Source organism: Schistocerca cancellata, chromosome 8, assembly GCF_023864275.1.
Source record: "Schistocerca cancellata isolate TAMUIC-IGC-003103 chromosome 8, iqSchCanc2.1, whole genome shotgun sequence".
Taxonomy (NCBI): domain Eukaryota; kingdom Metazoa; phylum Arthropoda; class Insecta; order Orthoptera; family Acrididae; genus Schistocerca; species Schistocerca cancellata.
In genome coordinates this window covers 268,365,869-268,387,764 of record NC_064633.1, presented here as the reverse complement: position 1 = coordinate 268,387,764, position 21,896 = coordinate 268,365,869, and the positions used below count along the sequence as shown (strand labels likewise).

The 21,896-nt window shown below is 42.8% G+C and overlaps 1 protein-coding gene across 1 annotated transcript in view; it reads left to right on the top strand.

Moving 5' to 3' along the window:
• LOC126095506 (uncharacterized) overlaps positions 1 to 21,896 on the top strand; it is a 71,668-nt gene that overhangs the window by 15,509 nt on the left and 34,263 nt on the right. The window lies entirely within an intron of this gene.

The following is a 21,896-nucleotide window of genomic DNA, read 5'->3' as shown; positions in this document are numbered from 1 at the left end:
TGATTGGTATTCGTCTAGTAGGTTGTTAGTAGTTAGGTAGTTGGTGAGCTGGTCATGGACTATATATTCTAAGGCCTTTGATAGCGCAGGAAGAAGGCAGATGGGGCGGTAGTCAGAGGGTGCTGTGGCGAAGTCCTTTTTAGGCAGGGGCTTAATTTGTCCCAGTTTCCATAAGTTTTACCATCTGGATAGTGATGCCATCATGTCCAGTAGATGCTGATCTAATCCGCATTATGGCTTTCTTGACAGTATTGCAAGTGACGTGCTGTAGATAGAATTTTTCTTTGCTACAGTCGTTCATCCCCATGAAGTGTTCATTTGTGGTTGTAGGTAATGTGAAGAATCAGTTTAGTTCTTCAGCTGGGACCATGGGGTTTTCTGCAACTTTTATTTTTCCTAAACCGAGACTACGGAGATTTTTCCACAGCATAGCTGGTCTGCGTCTATTGTCACCTAATGTACGGGCATGCCTGAGCTTAGCGTTTCTCACCGCTTGACTGACTATGTTTCGTTTCTGCTTGTATACAGTATGATTTTCAGGTGTAGGGTGTATCTTGTATGCTCGATGTGTAGCGTCTCTGTGATTCATGAGCTTTTTTAGTTCATCAGTCAGCCAAGGTGCAGGTTTTCTTTTTACTTTTCTGGTCTTTATTGGAGCATATTTGTCATATAGTTTGGGAATTTTGTTAGTGAAATCCTGGAGTTTGTCGTTTATGTCCATGAGGGGAGTAGAGGCCGTCGCCCAAACTATTTCTTGTGCCTCAGTTTAGAGTTCAGGCCAATTTATGCGTTTGAAGTCTCAATATGTAGACAGTTTTTGTTTCTTTCTAGGACATTCTAGTGAATACGTCATGAAAATGATGTCATGCGCAGACATGCCAGGTGCAGATATTTGAGAGGTGCGGATTATTCTGTTTGGAGATTTCGTTGCGAATATATCTATGAAAGTGTGACTGGTAGTCGTGTGATGAATAGGTGCCAGCTGAAGTAGCGTCATATTTGAGGAAGAAAGCATCCTCTTAAATTTCCCAGTGGAAGGACTATTGCGCAGAACATTAATGTTAGTGTCACCTGCTATAATTACATGTTCATATGACGATTAGAGACTAGAAAGGGTAGTTTCGAAGCAGGCGAACCCACCTACTTTAGGAGGTTTGTAAAGGACACATATTAAGCACTTTCTGTTAAGGGATTTGATCTCTATGAACATATATTCCTCTTGTTTATCTACATTGTTGTCGGATGTATGTAGTACAGTAGGTGATAAATCAGAGCGTATGTACGCCCATACTCCGTCCCCTCGTCTGTTGCATCTGTCGTGCCTGAGAAACATATAGCCATCTAGGTTTACGGAAGTTGTAGGAATACTTGGTTTGTGCCAAGTCTCTGACAAAAGTATTACGTGTATATCAGTAGTTTGAAATATATATTTGAACTCCTCGAAGTGAGCTGGCAAAGACTGGACATTTGCATGTGCAATGTGCATCTTGGTGCGCTCGGGTGTTGATTGCCCGAGGAGGCTGCCGAGTGCCGACAGATGTTAGCGGGTCGTGGTTAGCGGTGACAAGAGGGTCTGGCATGAGGAATGCGGAAGGCGTGTGGAGGAGGGGTAGGGGGGGGGTGAGGGAGTGTCCTCCCAGTTCTGTGCAGTGAAAGCGGCCGGTAGGGGGAGGGGGTGGGTCCCTGGGGAGGCAACGGGATCTGCGGCCAAGGTCAGCGAGGTCTGCAACGGTTCTGGAAGTAGCAGTGGACTGGCAGGGGAAGGAATTTCGCTAAACACAACGGGAGTAATCTGCACGTTACGGTGGAGTGTGATATTAATTGCACGTATGAGGATAACAACTAAAGTATGATGGTGGGTTGCTAATTAAGGATGGAAGTGGGACTACCTTATGTAATAATTAACAAAATTACATGAGACAAGCAATTTAAAGATGAAAATAGTTATGTGGAGAAACGAAAAGTTGGTAACACAAATAATAACAAAACTACACGAGAAAATAGAGATAAAAAAATAGTTATGTAGGGAAACGAACAATTTGATAATACTTTAGTTAAGTTACGGATGATAGTGTAAACAATATAAACATACATGTTAGTGGCAGCAAGATTAGACATGATAACGCTTCTAAAGCACAGGCTTTCGAGTTCATTAACACTGCAAATCGTTCTCTTTCCGTTTTCGGTCTTAACCATTATCCTGCCGTCATTTGTCCATACGTTCTGTAGCCCAAATTTCGAAATCGCTCTCTTCAAAATGTTTAGTCTTTCAGAGGTCAGATCCTCGCGTACTGTCAGACCCGACTTCGCGAGATTCTTCTTTGTTCTGAAGATTTCAGATCTTTTCCTATTGACACAAATTTCACTATTATAGGTCTTGGTTTTGTAGAACCTGGCGATCTACGACCCACTCTATGACTTCTGCCAATGCCACTCAGTCACCTGCACGCCTAGCTTTTCTTGGACAAGGTTTATCACTAGTTCATCTGTGTTCTTCTGCTGCTCTCTGGAATGCCGAACAGTCTGAGATTATTGCGTCTCTGATATTGTTCGAGCTCGTCCGACTTCTCGATTAATTTCTGTTCGAGCAGTCGTGCTTTCTCCTCACTTGCTTTTAACGATGTGTCCAGTGCACGGATCTCGCTCGCATTCGCCTCCAGAGTCTTCTGTATTTTTTCCGTCACTGCTGCAGTGACAGTATCAGTGATGGTTTGAACAACGAGCCCGAGCGGCACTACCATAGCAAGACGTCTTCAGTTATTAGACTGCTAAAACGTGATATTTCCAGTATTAACGCACACGTGACTTTGAACACTAATGACTTCTCACATAATTTTATTCCGCAAATCAAACACCTGAACTACATTGAATTCTCAGTCTTTCTTCCAATTACTTTTTAGATAAGGATATCATAGGAAGGAATCGTGTCACACCCATATTGTTCACGCTTTCTCTTCCTTAGGGCGAACAAAACTAGAAAGACAACAACAAAAATAATAATATAGTACATAATAAAGTAAACTGTATGAAATACTTTAGATAGGAGCCCTTTTCTTATCAGGCAGAGCATTTTATCTGTTCTAGATGTAACTGAAGCAGCAATGAAATTTTTAAGCGAATTACACTGTTTTATAATTTTTTATTTTGAAATTATCTTTCATTCCGTGTCAAATGGAGGGCGAAGTCCTTTTCTGCCAATTGTTTTTGATACTTTTAGCGCTTCTTATTTTGGAGAAGGGAAAGTTATAATGTTTGTCACGCTGTCCAACATTTATGATGTCTGAAGAGTAAACTAAGAAAAGTCTGCTCAGAAAATTTCATCTAATTCTTAAACTGTGGTAATATATAGGCCTCCACATGTATACTACTGTAGATTTTATAATTTGAAATTGGAAGAGTTTACTAGATTTAAAACACAATCTTTTTCTACACAACCATTAAATATTTGGTTTTGTACTTGTTTCAAAGTCTCTTTTATGATCCTAGAAAAAAGTATGTCGGTTGCAAATATGAGAATTTTATACAGTTCATTATTTCCTTCGATGCTGTTGGTTTACCGTCATTACCCTCTCCAGAGATACAGTGCAACTCCAATGCAGTTTGGTGTTCTTCCTTCCGCTCCTCTCTGAAGGTGTCCACTGTCTTATACCGTCTAGCATCGGTCATACTTAGCTTATCAATTGTTTCCTCTTGCATACCGAACCACCCCCACAATGTGTTTGGGAGCCAGGCTGACGGTATCCCATATGTTGATGGAATGTCGCTTTCTTTTGGCCCTTCGTACTAGGTGTAGGCTTGCGGATTCCTTGTCATCAACATTAGCAGACGATTGACGGATGGTTGGACTGGTCCTCTGTTTCCTACGTGAAAGTGGTTTTTATTTTCAGGTATAAGGTTTTGCTTTACTTCTAGAGCAGGGGCAGGGTCGTTGTAGTTGGGGCCTCTCTTGTTTTCTAGGTCTGGGATCCATGAACACTCCCCCGTGCAAAGACGGCTTTTTTATCCTTCTGTTTTTCCAGTTTTTTAGATTCAGCATACCCTTTTATTTATGCCTCTACTGTGTGTGTTTTAACTTCCTCGCTTTCACAGTTACACCCCTCCCCACTATCTAACGCAAGTAACTTTTGAATCGCGGAACTGATGACCTCGCCGTTTAGTCCTCTCTGATGCTCGCCCCCCTCTGACAAAATATGAAAGGAAAAATAATCATCGCTTACGTTAATTTTAGCCTCATGTATGACGTTTTCATTTTTTTACTTCTTTACTGCTAACTGTATTTGCGATCGCAACACACTTTGCATAAAGTGTTCTCATATACCACTGAATGTACCTGAAAATTATATCGTAGTACGACACGTACTTTAGCATATATCAGGTGATTAACACTGAGATGCGTGAAAAACTGTTGCATCATATTTATTATTTTTACGAACCCGCTGAACTGATTTACCTTGAATTTGGTAACGAGATAGCTTGAATTCTGTGTTTCCTAATCTCTTCTGTCATACTTTCCCTTTTATAATCTACATTCAATTAGTTTGTTTTCATGTTGTGTCTATATACAGGGTGAGTCACCTAACGTTGCCGCTGGATATATTTCGTAAACCACATCAAATACCGACGAACCGATTCCACAGACCGAACGTGAGGAGGGGGGCTAGTGTAATTGTTTAATACAAACCATACAAAAATGCACGGAAGTATGTTTTTTAACACAAACCTACGTTTTTTTAAATGGAACCACGTTAGTTTTGTTAGTACATCTGAACAGATAAACAAATACGTAATCAGTGCCGTTTGTTGCATTGTAAAATGTTAATTAAATCCGGAGATATTGTAACCTAAAGTTGACGCTTGAAACCTCCGACGTTCAGTTGCGTGTTGTGACAAAGACAGGCCACGGTCGGCGAGCAGCATCTGCAGGGACATGTTTACGATGACGACCGTTTTGACGAGTGTGGCTGTAGTGCACTGTTGTGGTTTGGTCTAGCTGTCGCAGTGTCCGCATGTAGCGCTTGCTGCTATTGTTATTCTGCATTCGTCTCCGCACGCTGACCAACTGTAGTACACCGTGTTACCAGACTTCTGTGATAGTGTAGTGTTGTAGGAACTGTGACCATGCTGTATTCGAACTCTGAAAAGGCGGAGATGATACTCATCTATGGCGAGTGTCGACGAAATGCAGCTGAAGCCTGCAGGGTGTATGCAGAACGTTACCGGAACAGAAAGCATCCAACGTGCCGCACATTGCAAAACATCTACCGCCAACTGCATGCAACAGGTATGGTCGTAGCACGCAAACGGGTCCGTAACGGGCCCGTCACAGGAGAAGCGGGTGCAGTTGGTGTGTTAGCTGCTGTTGCCATGAACCCACACATGAGTACACGGGACATTGCGAGAGCCGGTGGACTGAGTCAAAGTAGTGTCATGCGCATACTGCATCCTCACCGCTTTCACCCGTTTCATGTGTCGCTACATCAGCAATTACATGGTGATGACTTTAATCATCGAGTGCAATTCTGTCAATGGGCATTAACAGAGAATGCGTTGCAGTTCTACCTGTTTACCGATGAAGCGGGTTTCACAAACCACGGGGCAGTGAATCTACGGAACATGCATTACTGGTCCGTGGACAATCCTCGCTGGCTCAGACAGGTAGAGCGACAGCGACCGTGGACTGTAAATGTATGGTGCGGAATCATTGGCGACCACCTCATTGGTCCTCACTACATTGCGGGGGCCCAAACAGCTGCAATATACATCGCGTTTCTACAGAATGATCTGCCAACGTTGCTCGAAAATGTCCCACTGGAAACGCGTCGACGTATGTGGTATCAGCATGATGGTGCACCTGCACATTCCGCAATTAACACTAGGCTGACCCTTGACAGGATGTTCGACGGGCGTTCTCCTGATCTTACACCTCTGGACTTCTTTCTGTGGGGTACGTTGAAGGAGAATGTGTACCGCGATGTGCCTACAACCCCAGAGGATATGAAACAACATATTGTGGCAGTCTGCGGCGACATTACACCAGATGTACTGCGGCGTGTACGACATTCATTACGCCAGAGACTGCAATTGTGTGCAGCAAATGATGGCCACCACATTGAACATCTATTGGCCTGACATGTCGGGACTCACTCTATTCCACTCCGTAATTGAAAACGGAAACCACGTGTGTACGTGTACCTCACCCCTTATGGTAATGTACATGTGCATCAGTGAAAAAGACCAATAAAAAGGTGTTAGCATGTGGACGTAATGTGCTGTTCCAGTCTCTTCTGTACCTAAGGTCCATCACCGTTCCCTTTGGATCCCTGCGTAATTCGGTGCTCTCCGATACACACGATCGAACAGCGGAGGTGTGGTACTCAAGCGTCAACTTCAGGTTACAATATCTCCGGATGTAATTAACATTTTACAATGCAACAAACGGCACTGATTACGTATTTGTTTATATGTTCCGATGTGCTAACAAAAGTAACGGGGTTCCATTAAAAAAAACGTAGGTTTGTGTTAAAAAACATACTTCCGTGCATTTTTGTATGGTTTGTATTAACCAATTACACTAGCCCCTCTCCTCACGTTCGGTCTGTGGAATCGATTCGTCAGTATTTGATGTGGTTTACGAAATATATCCAGCGGTAATGTTAGGTGACTCACCCTGTATATCTGCCGAGTGAAGTGGCGTAGTGGTTAGCACACTGGACTCGCACTCGGGAGGACGACGGTTCAATCCCGTGTACGGCCATCCTGATTTACGTTTTCCGTGATTTCCCTAAATCGCTTCAGGCAAATGCCGGGATGGGTCCTTTGACAGGGCACTACCGGCTTCCTTTCCTAATCCGATGAGACCGATTATCTCGCTGTTTGTCCTATATACACTACTGGCCATTAAAATCGCTACACCACGAAGATGATGGGCTACAGACGCGAAATTTAACGACAGGATGAAGATGCTGTGATATGCAAATGATTAGCTTTTCAGAGCATTCACACAAGGTTGGCGCCGGTGACGACACCTACAACGTGCTGACATGAGAAAAGTTTCCAACCGATTTCTCATACACAAACAGCAGTTAACCGGCGTTGCCTGGTGAAACGTTGTTCTGATGCTTGGTGTAAGGAGGAGAAATGCGTACCATCACGTTTCCGACTTTGATAAAGGTCGGATTGTAACCAATCGCGATTGCGGTTTATCGTATCACGACATTGCTGCTCACGTTGGTCGAGATTCAATGACTGTTTGCAGAATATGGAATCGGTGGGTTCGGGAGGGTAATACGGAACGCCGTGCTGGATCCCAACGGTCTCGTATCACTAGCAGTCGAGATGACAGGCATCTAATCCGCATGGCTGTAACGGATCGCGCAGCCACGTCTCGACCCCTGAGTCAACAGATGGGGACGTTTGCAAGACAACCATCTGCACGAACAGTTCGACGACGTTTGCAGCAGCATAGACTATCAGCTCGGAGACCATGGCTGAGGTTACCCTTGACGCTGCATCACAGACAGGAGCGCTTGCGATGGTGTACTCAACGACAAACCTGGGTGCACGAAGGGCAAAACGTTATTTTTTCGGATGAATCCAGGTTCTATTTACAGCATCATGATGGTCGCTTCAGTGTTTGGCGACATTGCGGTGAACGCACATTGGAAGCGTGTATTCATCGCCATATTGGCGTAGCACCCGGCGTGATGGTGTGGGGTGCCATTGGTTACACGCCTCGGTCACCTCTTGTTCGCATAGACGGCACTTTGAACAGTGGACGTTACATTTCAGATGTGTTACGACCCGTGGCTCTACCCTTCATTCGATCCCTGCGAAACACTACATTTCAGCAGGATAATGCACGACCGCATGTTGCAGGTCCTGTAAGGGCCCTTCTGGATACAGAAAATGTTCGACTGCTGCCCTGGCCAGCACATTCTCCATATCTCTCACCAATTGGAAACGTCTGGTCATTGGTGGTCAAGCAACTGGCTCGTCACAATACGCCAGTCACTACTCTTGATGAACTGTGGTAACGTGTTGAAGCTGCATGGGCAGCTGTACCTGTAGACGCCATCCAAGTTCTGTTTCACTCAATGCCCAGGCGTATCAAAGGCGTTGTTACGGCCAGAGGTGGTTGTTCTGGATACTGATTTCTCAGGATCTATGCACCCAAATTGCGTGAAAATGTAATCACATGTCAGTTCTAGTATAATATATTTGTCCAATGAATGCCCGTTTATCATCTGCATTTCTTCTTGGTGTAGCAATTTTAATGGCCAGTTGTGTATAATAACCGTGACAGCTCTCATATGTCGGATGACAGTTGACACACCCCAAACTGGGATACAGATATAATAACAGTATACCCCAGAGTGGGGTTTGTCATCTGTCAACCGATATGTGAGAGCTGTCACGGTTGCTGTACATATATGGAAACATAAGCTAACTGAATGTACAGGGTGTTTCAAAAATGACCGGTATATTTGAAACGGCAATAAAAACTAAACGAGCAGCGATAGAAATACACCGTTTGTTGCAATATGCTTGGGACAACAGTACATTTTCAGGCGGACAAACTTTCGAAATTACAGTAGTTACAATTTTCAACAACAGATGGCGCTGCGGTCTGGGAAACTCTATAGTACGATATTTTCCACATATCCACCATGCGTAGCAATAATATGGCGTAGTCTCTGAATGAAATTACCCGAAACCTTTGACAACGTGTCTGGCGGAATGGCTTCACATGCAGATGAGATGTACTGCTTCAGCTGTTCAATTGTTTCTCGATTCTGGCGATACACCTGGTCTTTCAAGTGTCCCCACAGAAAGAAGTCACAGGGGTTCATGTCTGGCGAATAGGGAGGCCAATCCACGCCGCCTCCTGTATGTTTCGGATAGCCCAAAGCAATCACACGATCATCGAAATATTCATTCAGGAAATTAAAGACGTCGGCCGTGCGATGTGGCCGGGCACCATCTCGCATAAACCACGAGGTGTTCGCAGTGTCGTCTAAGGCAGTTTGTACCGCCACAAATTCACGAAGAATGTCCAGATAGAGTGACGCAGTAATCGTTTCGGATCTGAAAAATGGGCCAATGATTCCTTTGGAAGAAATGGCGGCCCAGACCAGTACTTTTTGAGGATGCAGGGACGATGGGACTGCAACATGGGGCTTTTCGGTTCCCCATATGCGCCAGTTCTGTTTATTGACGAAGCCGTCCAGGTAAAAATAAGCTTCGTCAGTAAACCAAATGCTGCCCACATGCATATCGCCGTCATCAATCCTGTGCACTATATCGTTCGCGAATGTCTCTCGTGCAGCAATGGTAGCGGCGCTGAGCGGTTGCCGCGTTTGAATTTTGTATGGATAGAGGTGTAAACTCTGGCGCACGAGACGATACGTGGACGTTGGCGTCATTTGGACCGCAGCTGCAACACGGCGAACGGAAACCCGAGGCCGCTGTTGGATCACCTGCTGCACTAGCTGCGCGTTGCCCTCTGTGGTTGCCGTACGCGGTCGCCCTACCTTTCCAGCACGTTCATCGTCACGTTCCCAGTCCGTTGAAATTTTTCAAACAGATCCTTTATTGTATCGCTTTTCGGTCCTTTGGTTACATTAAACCTCCGTTGAAAACTTCGTCTTGTTGCAATAACACTGTGTTCTAGGTGGTGGAATTCCAACACCAGAAAAATCCTCTGTTCTAAGGAATAAACCATATTGTCTACAGCACACTGGCACGTTGTGAACAGCACACGCTTACAGCAGAAAGACGACGTACAGAAAGGTGCACCCACAGACTGCGTTGTCTTCTATATCTTTCACATCACTTGCAGCTCCATCTGTTGTTGAAAATTGTAACTACTGTAATTTCGAAAGTTTGTCCGCCTGAAAATGTACTGTTGTCCCAAGCATATTGCAACAAACGGTGTATTTCTATCGCTGCTCGTTTAGTTTTTATTGCCGTTTCAAATATACCGGTCATTTTTGAAACACCCTGTACATTCAGTTAGCTTATGTTTCCATATATGTACAGCAACCGTGACAGCTCTCACATATCGGTTGACAGATGACAAACCCCACTCTGGGGTATACTGTTATTATATCTGTATCCCAGTTTGGGGTGTGTCAACTGTCATCCGACATATGAGAGCTGTCACGGTTATTATACACAACTGGCCATTAAAATTGCTACACCAAGAAGAAATGCAGATGATAAACGGGCATTCATTGGACAAATATATTATACTAGAACTGACATGTGATTACATTTTCACGCAATTTGGGTGCATAGATCCTGAGAAATCAGTATCCAGAACAACCACCTCTGGCCGTAACAACGCCTTTGATACGCCTGGGCATTGAGTGAAACAGAACTTGGATGGCGTCTACAGGTACAGCTGCCCATGCAGCTTCAACACGTTACCACAGTTCATCAAGAGTAGTGACTGGCGTATTGTGACGAGCCAGTTGCTTGACCACCAATGACCAGACGTTTCCAATTGGTGAGAGATATGGAGAATGTGCTGGCCAGGGCAGCAGTCGAACATTTTCTGTATCCAGAAGGGCCCTTACAGGACCTGCAACATGCGGTCGTGCATTATCCTGCTGAAATGTAGTGTTTCGCAGGGATCGAATGAAGGGTAGAGCCACGGGTCGTAACACATCTGAAATGTAACGTCCACTGTTCAAAGTGCCGTCTATGCGAACAAGAGGTGACCGAGGCGTGTAACCAATGGCACCCCACACCATCACGCCGGGTGCTACGCCAATATGGCGATGAATACACGCTTCCAATGTGCGTTCACCGCAATGTCGCCAAACACTGAAGCGACCATCATGATGCTGTAAATAGAACCTGGATTCATCCGAAAAAATAACGTTTTGCCCTTCGTGCACCCAGGTTTGTCGTTGAGTACACCATCGCAAGCGCTCCTGTCTGTGATGCAGCGTCAAGGGTAACCTCAGCCATGGTCTCCGAGCTGATAGTCTATGCTGCTGCAAACGTCGTCGAACTGTTCGTGCAGATGGTTGTCTTGCAAACGTCCCCATCTGTTGACTCAGGGGTCGAGACGTGGCTGCGCGATCCGTTACAGCCATGCGGATTAGATGCCTGTCATCTCGACTGCTAGTGATACGAGACCGTTGGGATCCAGCACGGCGTTCCGTATTACCCTCCCGAACCCACCGATTCCATATTCTGCAAACAGTCATTGAATCTCGACCAACGTGAGCAGCAATGTCGTGATACGATAAACCGCAATCGCGATTGGTTACAATCCGACCTTTATCAAAGTCGGAAACGTGATGGTACGCATTTCTCCTCCTTACACCAAGCATCAGAACAACGTTTCACCAGGCAACGCCGGTTAACTGCTGTTTGTGTATGAGAAATCGGTTGGAAACTTTTCTCATGTCAGCACGTTGTAGGTGTCGTCACCGGCGCCAACCTTGTGTGAATGCTCTGAAAAGCTAATCATTTGCATATCACAGCATCTTCATCCTGTCGTTAAATTTCGCGTCTGTAGCCCATCATCTTCGTGGTGTAGCGATTTTAATGGCCAGTAGTGTATATAGGACAAACAGCGAGATAATCGGTCTCATCGGATTAGGAAAGGAAGCCGGTAGTGCCCTGTCAAAGGACCCATCCCGGCATTTGCCTGAAGCGATTTAGGGAAATCACGGAAAACGTAAATCAGGATGGCCGTACACGGGATTGAACCGTCGTCCTCCCGAGTGCGAGTCCAGTGTGCTAACCACTACGCCACTTCACTCGGCAGATATACAGGGTGAGTCACCTAACATTACCGCTGGATATATTTCGTAAACCACATCAAATACTGACGAATCGATTCCACAGACCGAACGTGAGGAGAGGGGCTAGTGTAATTGGTTAATACAAACCATACAAAAATGCACGGAAGTATGTTTTTTAACACAAACCTACGTTTTTTTTAATGGAACCCCGTTACTTTTGTTAGCACATCGGAACATATAAACAAATACGTAATCAGTGCCGTTTGTTGCATTGTAAAATGTTAATTACATCCGGAGATATTGTAACCTGAAGTTGACGCTTGAGTACCACACCTCCGCTGTTCGATCGTGTGTATCGGAGAGCACCGAATTACGCAGGGATCCAAAGGGAACGGTGATGGACCTTAGGTACAGAAGAGACTGGAACAGCACATTACGTCCACATGCTAACACCTTTTTATTGGTCTTTTTCACTGATGCACATGTACATTACCATAAGGGGTGAGGTACACGTACACACGTGGTTTCCGTTTTCAATTACGGAGTGGAATAGAGTGAGTCCCGACATGTCAGGCCAATAGATGTTCAATGTGGTGGCCATCATTTGCTGCACACAATTGCAGTCTCTGGCGTAATGAATGTCGTACACGCCGCAGTACATCTGGTGTAATGTCGCCGCAGACTGCCACAATATGTTGTTTCATATCCTCTGGGGTTGTAGGCACATCGCGGTACACATTCTCCTTCAACGTACCCCACAGAAAGAAGTCCAGAGGTGTAAGATCAGGAGAACGCCCGTCGAACATCCTGTCAAGGGTCAGCCTAGTGTTAATTGCGGAATGTGCAGGTGCACCATCATGCTGATACCACATACGTCGACGCGTTTCCAGTGGGACATTTTCGAGCAACGTTGGCAGATCATTCTGTAGAAACGCGATGTATATTGCAGCTGTTTGGGCCCCCGCAATGTAGTGAGGACCAATGAGGTGGTCGCCAATGATTCCGCATCATACATTTACAGTCCACGGTCGCTGTCGCTCTACCTGTCTGAGCCAGCGAGGATTGTCCACGGACCAGTAATTTTTTAAACATCCTGTAGTATACAGAAGGGAAAATATGACAGAAAAGAGGTTAGAAAGCAATTTAATAACGTTAAACAAACTGCTTTAAGTGCTTTGTTACAAGAGTTGGAAGATTTTTACAATCAAAGCACTTGAATACTATTGATTGTAGCGCTTTATATAACTACAAAGATGTATTTAGAGCTTTAGTTTTTTTAAGCAGCTCAGCCTGTAGTTTAACGAGTCCAGAATAACACTGACGTTTTCAGTGTTACCCCAAAAATCCACAGCTCTTGGGTTCGATCACCAGTCTGTCATTTATCACCACTGGCAGCAATCTGCTAATGTGAAAATAGAACCACGCCTAGTAAAGTACTATGTTTTCAAATAAAACTTCAGGTTGGTGACAGCTTTACCACTGATTGTTGTCCTCTTCCTGTTTTGAGCTGGCGAATAGTATACAGATGATGTCACTTTCTGGTGTGCTGGTGCAACCACAGTACGGGGTTGCTTCAGTTAGTGTGCCGAGGATGAGTCACGAAACCACTATTGTCAGATCTCACACGGTAGATAACCGATACCAGACGTTTGAGATGACGCACATAGTCAGTCTGAGTGAGATAATAGTGGACTGCATGTTGACATACAAACTGTCCGTGACTAACTTATGAGACGTCGTACCACTGGCATCGTTGGTAGACATTCCGATTAACAAGGCGACACATTACATAAGCTGAAAGTCCTGCGTCGATTAGTGTTTAAGTTTTTGTGACTTCTTAAGATCGACTTTCTGTGTAATCCCACAGCACTTCTGACGCCATACTTCGGATTTCACACATACTTCCTTTGCAAATCATACTGTACGCTTTCAACACACACCAGTGCCGGCAAAACGGCAAACATCCAACGATTCTTACCTTTTCCGTGATACTCGTCCCCAATCCTCAGGCAATAACCCACCCTTGAACATCCGCTAACGGTTCATAAGCTTTTCCAGTTCTTCACACATAGAGTCGAATTCATTTGTCACATACATCTACAGCATCAAAAGATCGCTGTCGAAGTATCGCAAAGGACGTCACAGTACAAAAGATGGTAGACTGCGTGATCGACGAACGGTGAGAATTTCAGCCGTAACTAAACTTTATGTTCTGCTAATATTTCGCCAGTAAACAAACGGTTCAGCCATTTTTGGAGCTAGCCGTAAAGACTAACAGTAAAGCATTCCCGTCCACCTTAGATATCGACAGGGTGAGCAAATAGCGCAAGCGTACACGGCAGATGTTTATTACCGTGATGCCCTCTGTTAAGAATGTTACAAATTCCCGTCGCGAGGGAACGGTAGGCCTACCACTGTCCATGAGCGGCTAACTATTGCCAGCGGCTGATTCCACATTTTATCAAGGTTGAAACCATCATCACGATTGATTAATTGGTTCAATGGCATCCCATGAAACCGAATCCCAGAAGGATGATTTCGATGTTAAAAACTGGACGTTCTTATAGTTCATAGCGTGATCTGCCTGAATACAGTGATCGGCCATTGCAGATTTATCACCTTACAGCAGCGCCGATGTTCCACGCAGCGTTCTTGAACTGTACGTAAGATGCATCCGAAATATGTCACAGCACATTGTCGTGAAATTTTATGCACGCCTGCCTTCCACAAAATCAAGTAATCCATTGTAGAGGTGGTTTTGGCAGAAAAATAATCTTGGCTTTATATTTAGAGAGGACGATTAACCCGTACCCTGAGTGTAATTGCATTGATGAATTAAAGCCACCCAACCCAGTTGACATAATCTGCCTCTCTGAACACCATGTGACCACTGGTATAGCAACTAGGCCTAAGCACAATGAGAAACTCAGACAGGAGAGTACTGCAAATGTTAGAATAAGGAAAGGTTCTCATAAAAGTATAATTAAAAATAATGTAAGTATATTTCATCAAAATATTGGGAGTTTAAAGAATAAAATAGATGAGCTTCTGGTTTGTTTAGAAGATTTAGAAGCTGAGGATGAAATAGATATACTATGCCTGTCTGAGCATCACATTGTTACTGATATGGATAAGGTAAATGTAAGTGGATATAAGCTCTCTGCACATATAATGAGAGAAAATATGGAGAAAGGAGGAGTTGCCATATATGTCAAAAGTTATCATTGTGCAAAAAGTATAGAAACAAAAAAGTTTTGTGTAGAGAAACATATAGAAACATGTGCCTGTGAGCTTAAATTAAATAAAGGCACATTTATAATTGTAACTGTATATAGGTCCCCATCAGGAAATTTTCATCTATTTCTGAAAAATTTGGACTCCTTGTTGTGCTATCTGTCAGACAGAGGGAAGCAAATTATTATTTGTGGGGACTTCAATGTAGATTCTCTGAAAGAGGGTAATAGGAAAAATGATCTTGAAGTATTACTCAGTTCTTTCAATTTGACACCTGTTATTGATTTTCCTGCTCGGGTGGTAAAGGATAGCAGCTCACTGATAGATAACTTCTTTATAGACCAAGATAAGTTTAACCAGATAAATGCTCAGCCTGTTGAGAATGGTCTTTCTGATCATGGTGCACAGCTAGTTACAATATATGACATAGCTCCATTCAGCAATACTAAACAGTCCTCCAAAGTAGTACGTTCAGTCAACGATTTAACAATTGCAAATTTCAGGGAAAGCCTACAGCAGTTAGACTGGGATGAGGTGTACCGTGAACCTGATGCCAATTTAAAATATAATTTATTTCATGACATTTTTGTAAATGCCTTTGAAAACTGCTTCCGCAAGAAAATAGTTAAATATACTCGTAAGAAACCTTGTAACAAACCATGGCTTACTAAGGGTATAAAAATATCTTGTAACCGGAAAAGGGAAATGTATCTGACAGCAAGAAAGAGTAGTGACCCAGAAACTATCAAACATTATAAAAACTACTGTGTTATATTAAGAAAAGTTATTAAAAAATCCAGAAGTATGTGTATCATGTCTGAAATCAGCAACTCTGATAATAAAATTAAAACAATTTGGAATATTATTAAAAGAGAAACAGGTCAACCAAGAGCACAGGAAGACAGTATTACCATCAAATTGAATGAAAACTGTACGAACAAAAAGTCAGAAGTTGAAAATATTTTTAATAATCATTTTCTAAATGTTGTGGATATAGTAGGATCCAGGTGTTCATTAGAAGATGCTAGGCTGTTAATGGAAGAGGCCATACCTATGCAATTTGATACAATTCAAATCTCACCCGCTTCTCCCTCTGAAATTAGGAAAATAATAAACTTGCTTAAAAGCAAAAACTCACATGGAATTGATGGCATTTCCAGCAAAATACTAAAAGCTTGTTCTCAACAGATAAGTAAGATTCTAAGCCACCTGTGTAATAGCTCTCTGGAACAGGGCATTTTCCCTGATAGACTGAAATATGCTATTGTTATACCTTTGCATAAAAAGGGGGATAGATCTGATGTCAACAATTACCGTCCAATCTCCCTTCTAACAGCTTTATCCAAAATTTTTGAGAAAGTGATGTATTCAAGAGTAGCTTCACATATATGTAACAATGAAGTACTAACAAAATGTCAGTTTGGTTTCCAGAAAGGTTTTTCAACAGAAAATGCCATATATGCTTTCACTAATCAAATTTTGAATGATCTGAATAACCGAACACCACCTATTGGGATTTTTTGTGATCTCTCAAAGGCTTTTGATTGTGTAAATCATGAAATTCTGCTAGACAAGCTCAAGTATTGCGGCATGAGTGGGACAGTGCACAAATGGTTTAATTCGTACCTAACTGGAAGAGTGCAGAAAGTTGAAATAAGTAGTTCTCATAATATGCAAAGATCAGCACATTCCTCAAACTGGGGAACTATCAAGAATGGGGTTCCACAAGGGTCAGTCTTGGGTCCTTTGTTGTTCTTAATATATATTAATGACTTGCCATTCTATATTCATGAAGAGGCAAAGTTAGTTCTCTTTGCTGATGATACAAGTATAGTAATCACACCTGACAAACAAGAATTAACTGATGAAATTGTCAATACGGTCTTTCAGAAAATTACTAAGTGGTTCCTTGTAAATGGACTCTCATTGAATTTTGATAAGACACAATACATACAGTTCCGTACAGTGAATGGTATGACGCCATTAATAAATATAGACCTTAATCAGAAGCATATAGCTAAGGTAGAATATTCAAAATTTTTAGGTGTGTCCATTGATGAGAGATTAAACTGGAAGAAACACATTGATGATCTGCTGAAACGTTTGAGTTCAGCTACTTATGCAATAAGGGTCATTGCAAATTTTGGTGATAAACATCTTAGTAAATTAGCTTACTACGCCTATTTTCACTCGTTGCTTTCATATGGCATCATATTTTGGGGTAATTCATCACTGAGGAATAAAGTATTTATTGCACAAAAGCGTGTAATCAGAATAATAGCTGGAGTCCACCCAAGATCATCCTGCAGACATTTATTTAAGGATCTAGGGATATTCACAGTAGCTTCTCAGTATATATACTCTTATGAAATTTGTTATTAACAACCAAACCCAATTCAAAAGTAATAGCAGTGTGCATAACTACAATACTAGGAGAAAGGATGATCTTCACTATTCAAGATTAAATCTAACTTTGGCACAGAAAGGGGTGAATTATACTGGCACTAAAGTCTTTGGTCACTTACCAAATAGTATCAAAAGTCTGACAGATAACCAACAAGTATTTAAGAAGAAATTAAAAGAATTTATGAATGACAACTCCTTCTACTCCATAGAGGAATTTTTAGATATAAATTAAAAAAAAAAACAAAAAAATATTAAAAAAATAAAAATAAATAAAAATAAAAAACACAAAAAAATGAAAAAGTTGTTATATTAACTTAAGTATGTTGTTAAATTAACTTAATTATGTCATGTATTGGAAAATTTGACTCGTTCCACATCATTACGAAATATCGTATTCACGGTCCATGGAACTAGTATTAATCTAATCTAATCTAATCTAAAGAACTGAACACCTATATACTAATGCTTTTGACGTCGTATCTCTTGTTGAACTGCGTGTCGTAAAATGATTTAATTTAGGAGATACATTCTGTGGTTTTTGTGGGTACTGTCTGCAAAATGTGGCTCGAATAGTTAGAAGTAATAAAGTAATAATTTAAAACGGCATGCCTGATGCTGAAGTTTTACCGCATGAACAGAAAAAAATGTAGCAAGCGATAAACGTTTTTTCCTTTCATTTTTTAATTGGATGTTTCAGCGAGAAAGTTGAGAGAAGTTTTGAAATTATGTGTCAAATTTGTTGGTAGTCGCTAAGTGCTCTCATTCCCAAATATGGGATGACTGTTTTCTGGGTAATTTGCGCGTGTTATTAACTTAAATACTTGACTTAATGTGTTAAACCGTTAGCGAAAGATTATATCTTTTGGAGTAGCTTACCACAGCGTTTAAAATTTTTAAATTTGGTCAATGACTGAATGAAATACTGAAACTCATTTTTGTTCCCCTGGAAGCTGTTAGATAGGCAACATGCAACTGGAAACGAGTGCACATTTTAGCCGTTTAGTAATACAGATACGACGTACTTTAGGAGACAGATTCACTAAGAATTATAGGAAGTCTATCGACTTGAACCTTATCTCTTCAGCTTCTTCGAGATGGGACACTCAATTTCAGTTTGAACTGCGTAGTCTTACTGATTTTCCATGGTGGATAGCCGTTAGCTCCGAAAACCTTGTTGAAGTGTCAAATTCTTTCCATAGATAGTCGTTATCAGAGATTGTTTTTGCCCTATCTACCTATCAGTCTGCTCGGGATGATGTTAGAGGTCCACTAGCAGGTACAGATCCGTATGTGTCGGCTCGCGAAAATCAAAATGGCTCTGAGCACCGTGAGACTTAACTTCTGAGGTCATCAGTCCCCTAGAACTTAGAACTACTTAAACCCAACTAAACTAAGGACATCACACACATCCGTGCCCGAGGCAGGATTCGAACCTGCGACCGTAGCGGTCGCGCAGCTCCAGACTGTAGCGCCTAGAACCTCTCGGCCACGCGAAAAACGCCATGTTCCAGGGTGCCATCGGTTTTACCGGCGAATGAAGGCATCCAAGAAAGGGAGGCATCTGTCCTTTTCCAGTTCCATGGCAAATATTTTCCCATGAGTGGAATTCAGATGGTCCAAGAATTAATGAAGTTTGTCCTCGCCATGGAGCCATAGTACAGTTGTGTCAGCCACGTGCCTCCAAAAGATGACGTTTAAAAATTGTAGATTATAACACCTCCACCTCAAAATCCGCAAAAACAGGAATCTGGCACTGCTGTGGTTAGGTCTCCTATACAACGGTACTGTTCCCCTCTCGAACGGAAGTTGAGCAAATCCTTTACACAGGGCGTCACAGTAGCGTATATCTGTCATCCTTGTGGTACTGCGTTCACTGTTGTTGTTTGAAGACATGTGTAGCCATTTTACTACGTTCGTTCCTACTAATTTTCGTACGGGCGCTGCCAATCTTGCCGCTGAGGACCCGTAAGCTACAAACACGCACATGCACAAGCACGCGCATGCGCTTTGGTTCGCACTACCGGTGTAGGAAGTGGACGGCTGCGCTTTAACCTTCGGTATGAAAACCCAAATGTAGAGGCTTCTCTTTAGCCCCGCCATCTCATTCATCTGTGAGGTACATGTTATCCCGACGTGGATCCAGCTTAATGAATACAGCAAGCCTTACACATTCAAGGATGTTCCTATTGCCATCACACCCCATAAAAATCTCAACATGTACAGCGATTAATTTTTTACCAGGAGTTAATCCTGCAGACAGACAATGAACTACACGAACATTTTGTATTTCATATACATTGAGGCCAGACAAAGATTGAGGTAGCCACCAATGCATTCATATGCAGCTATGAAGGGGATTCACTTCCAGAGAAGGTCATGATCATATCACTGCTGAGAGTTTAATCCATATTTCCCACCCAAATGCAGTGTTTTCAATGGCAACATTTTGGGCATAGGTCTTAACAGTGTACATGCAACCATATTTGTGGAGATTGTGGCCAGTCATTTCATGAAAATTCGTGATGGGGAATACAGCCTGTCAATGTCAAGAATGGGAATGACTATCCTCTCAAAGTGTAATACTTTAATCAAGAAACACAAAATCTAAGAACTGAAGGTCATAGGACCTCATATTTTGAACTTTGAAAAGAAAAATCTCAATCATTAATACCCAGTCTCTGCAATATCAACATTTGGTAGTAGTACAGCCAGGTAAGTTGCAGTGTATGTACTGCCTCAAGGTTGACCTCTGTTAGTCATGCAGATAAACTTCACCATGGAGGTGATAGGCTCTACCATTGTTGGGAACCACATTCCTCATCTGCCTGGAGAAGTTGCTTCCTCCTCTCACTTCTACTGGTGGTAGGGCTCCCTCTCAGTAACTATCTCCGAGAAATCCTCAGATCAGAGGCCAGGTATCAGCTAGCCACAGACTGTGGACCGCAAGCCTACCCACTGTTATACGTTCCTACACCCACAGTGGATAAGCCCTTACAAGAACCTTGATCATCAAATGCTGTGAAAGAGACAAAGTTATCTTAGGAGAAGGCTACTCCAGTGACCTTGGAGGTGCCGCCCACCCTCCCTCCCCACTCGCGCCATTGTACTATGAACCAATGTTCATTGATGTTGTTCCAATGCCACTGATGACATTGATTCTAGGACTTGACCTATCCTCCTGGGTCTTCAGCACCTATTCAGGATACCTTCAACATGATGATCCAATGGAACTGTAATGAGCATTACTGTCACCTACTGGAACTATGACAGCTAATTTCCTCTTGTTTTATGATGTGTTACTCTCCAACAAACACATTTCACTAATGACGACTCCTCACCTATTAGAGGTTACCGTGCATTCTCTCAGAACTCTGCCAGCACTGAGACAGAACCTGGAAGGATCTATACACTGGTTTGCACATCATCAGTGACTGCAGTCTCCTCCATACCTTATTGGAGGCAAAAGCAGTGAGAATGCAGATTACCCCCACAATCACTCTTCATAATATTTACCTCCAGGCAGGGGACTATCGAACCTTGAGATGACCACATTGACCACATTAATCCAAAAACTCTCCCCCCTCCCCTTTTTCTGCTACTTGAGGATTTCAGTGCACACCACGTGTTGTGCAGAAATACCACCCTATCTGGCAGGAGCTTTCTGATTTACCAGTTTACTTCCAGTCTCTGTCTCTCCTCAATGATGGCTGTCCTTCCCACAAAGTGTCCCCCCCCCCCTCCAGGCACTTTCTCAGCTAACAATCTTCTACCCCCACTCTTATGGTTTAGTTACAAAGGTCGCTAAATGATGATCTTTGTGATGGTTAGCTCTTTCCAGTGATCCCCTCACTTCCTTGTCACTGCCTGATAGATGAATTGCTACCTTTGACTCTTCAAAGAGCCAACTGGCATTGTATGCCTCTGCTGTCACCATCACCTCTTATCTGTCAGACAACATCAACGAGATTATGGGAGATGTTTCTGATGAGATCACCTGCATCAACTATTGCCCTTTCTACAGACCCCCTCCACCACTGGCCAGTGCCATGGTAGACCAAAGACAATGACAATCCTACGTTGTTCAAAGATCACCCTCTTCTCTTTTAAGTGGCATTGTGATAAGGTTCACTATCTAATTCAACACATTAAGAACAAATGCTAGGAGCATTAAGTCTAATCCTTAAGAACATTTGTGTCCTCATACCAGGTGTCAGCCAAGCTCTGTAGCCTTCTGGATCACCAAAGATAACTGTTTCAAGTCTCTTCCTCCAGGGTGGTATTTGTACCAATGCATGTGTTCTTGTGACCCAGTTTATGGCAGTGTTTGCTTCCTCTTCTTACTTGGCTACCTTTAAAATGAATAAGACAAATTGAAGACAGTCCTCTTTCATTCTCTGCTCGCTTCACCAAATTATACAATGAATCTTTCACTGACTGGTAACTGCTTCAGGCTCTTGATTCATCACACAATACAGGTCGAGGCCCATATTCAATTCA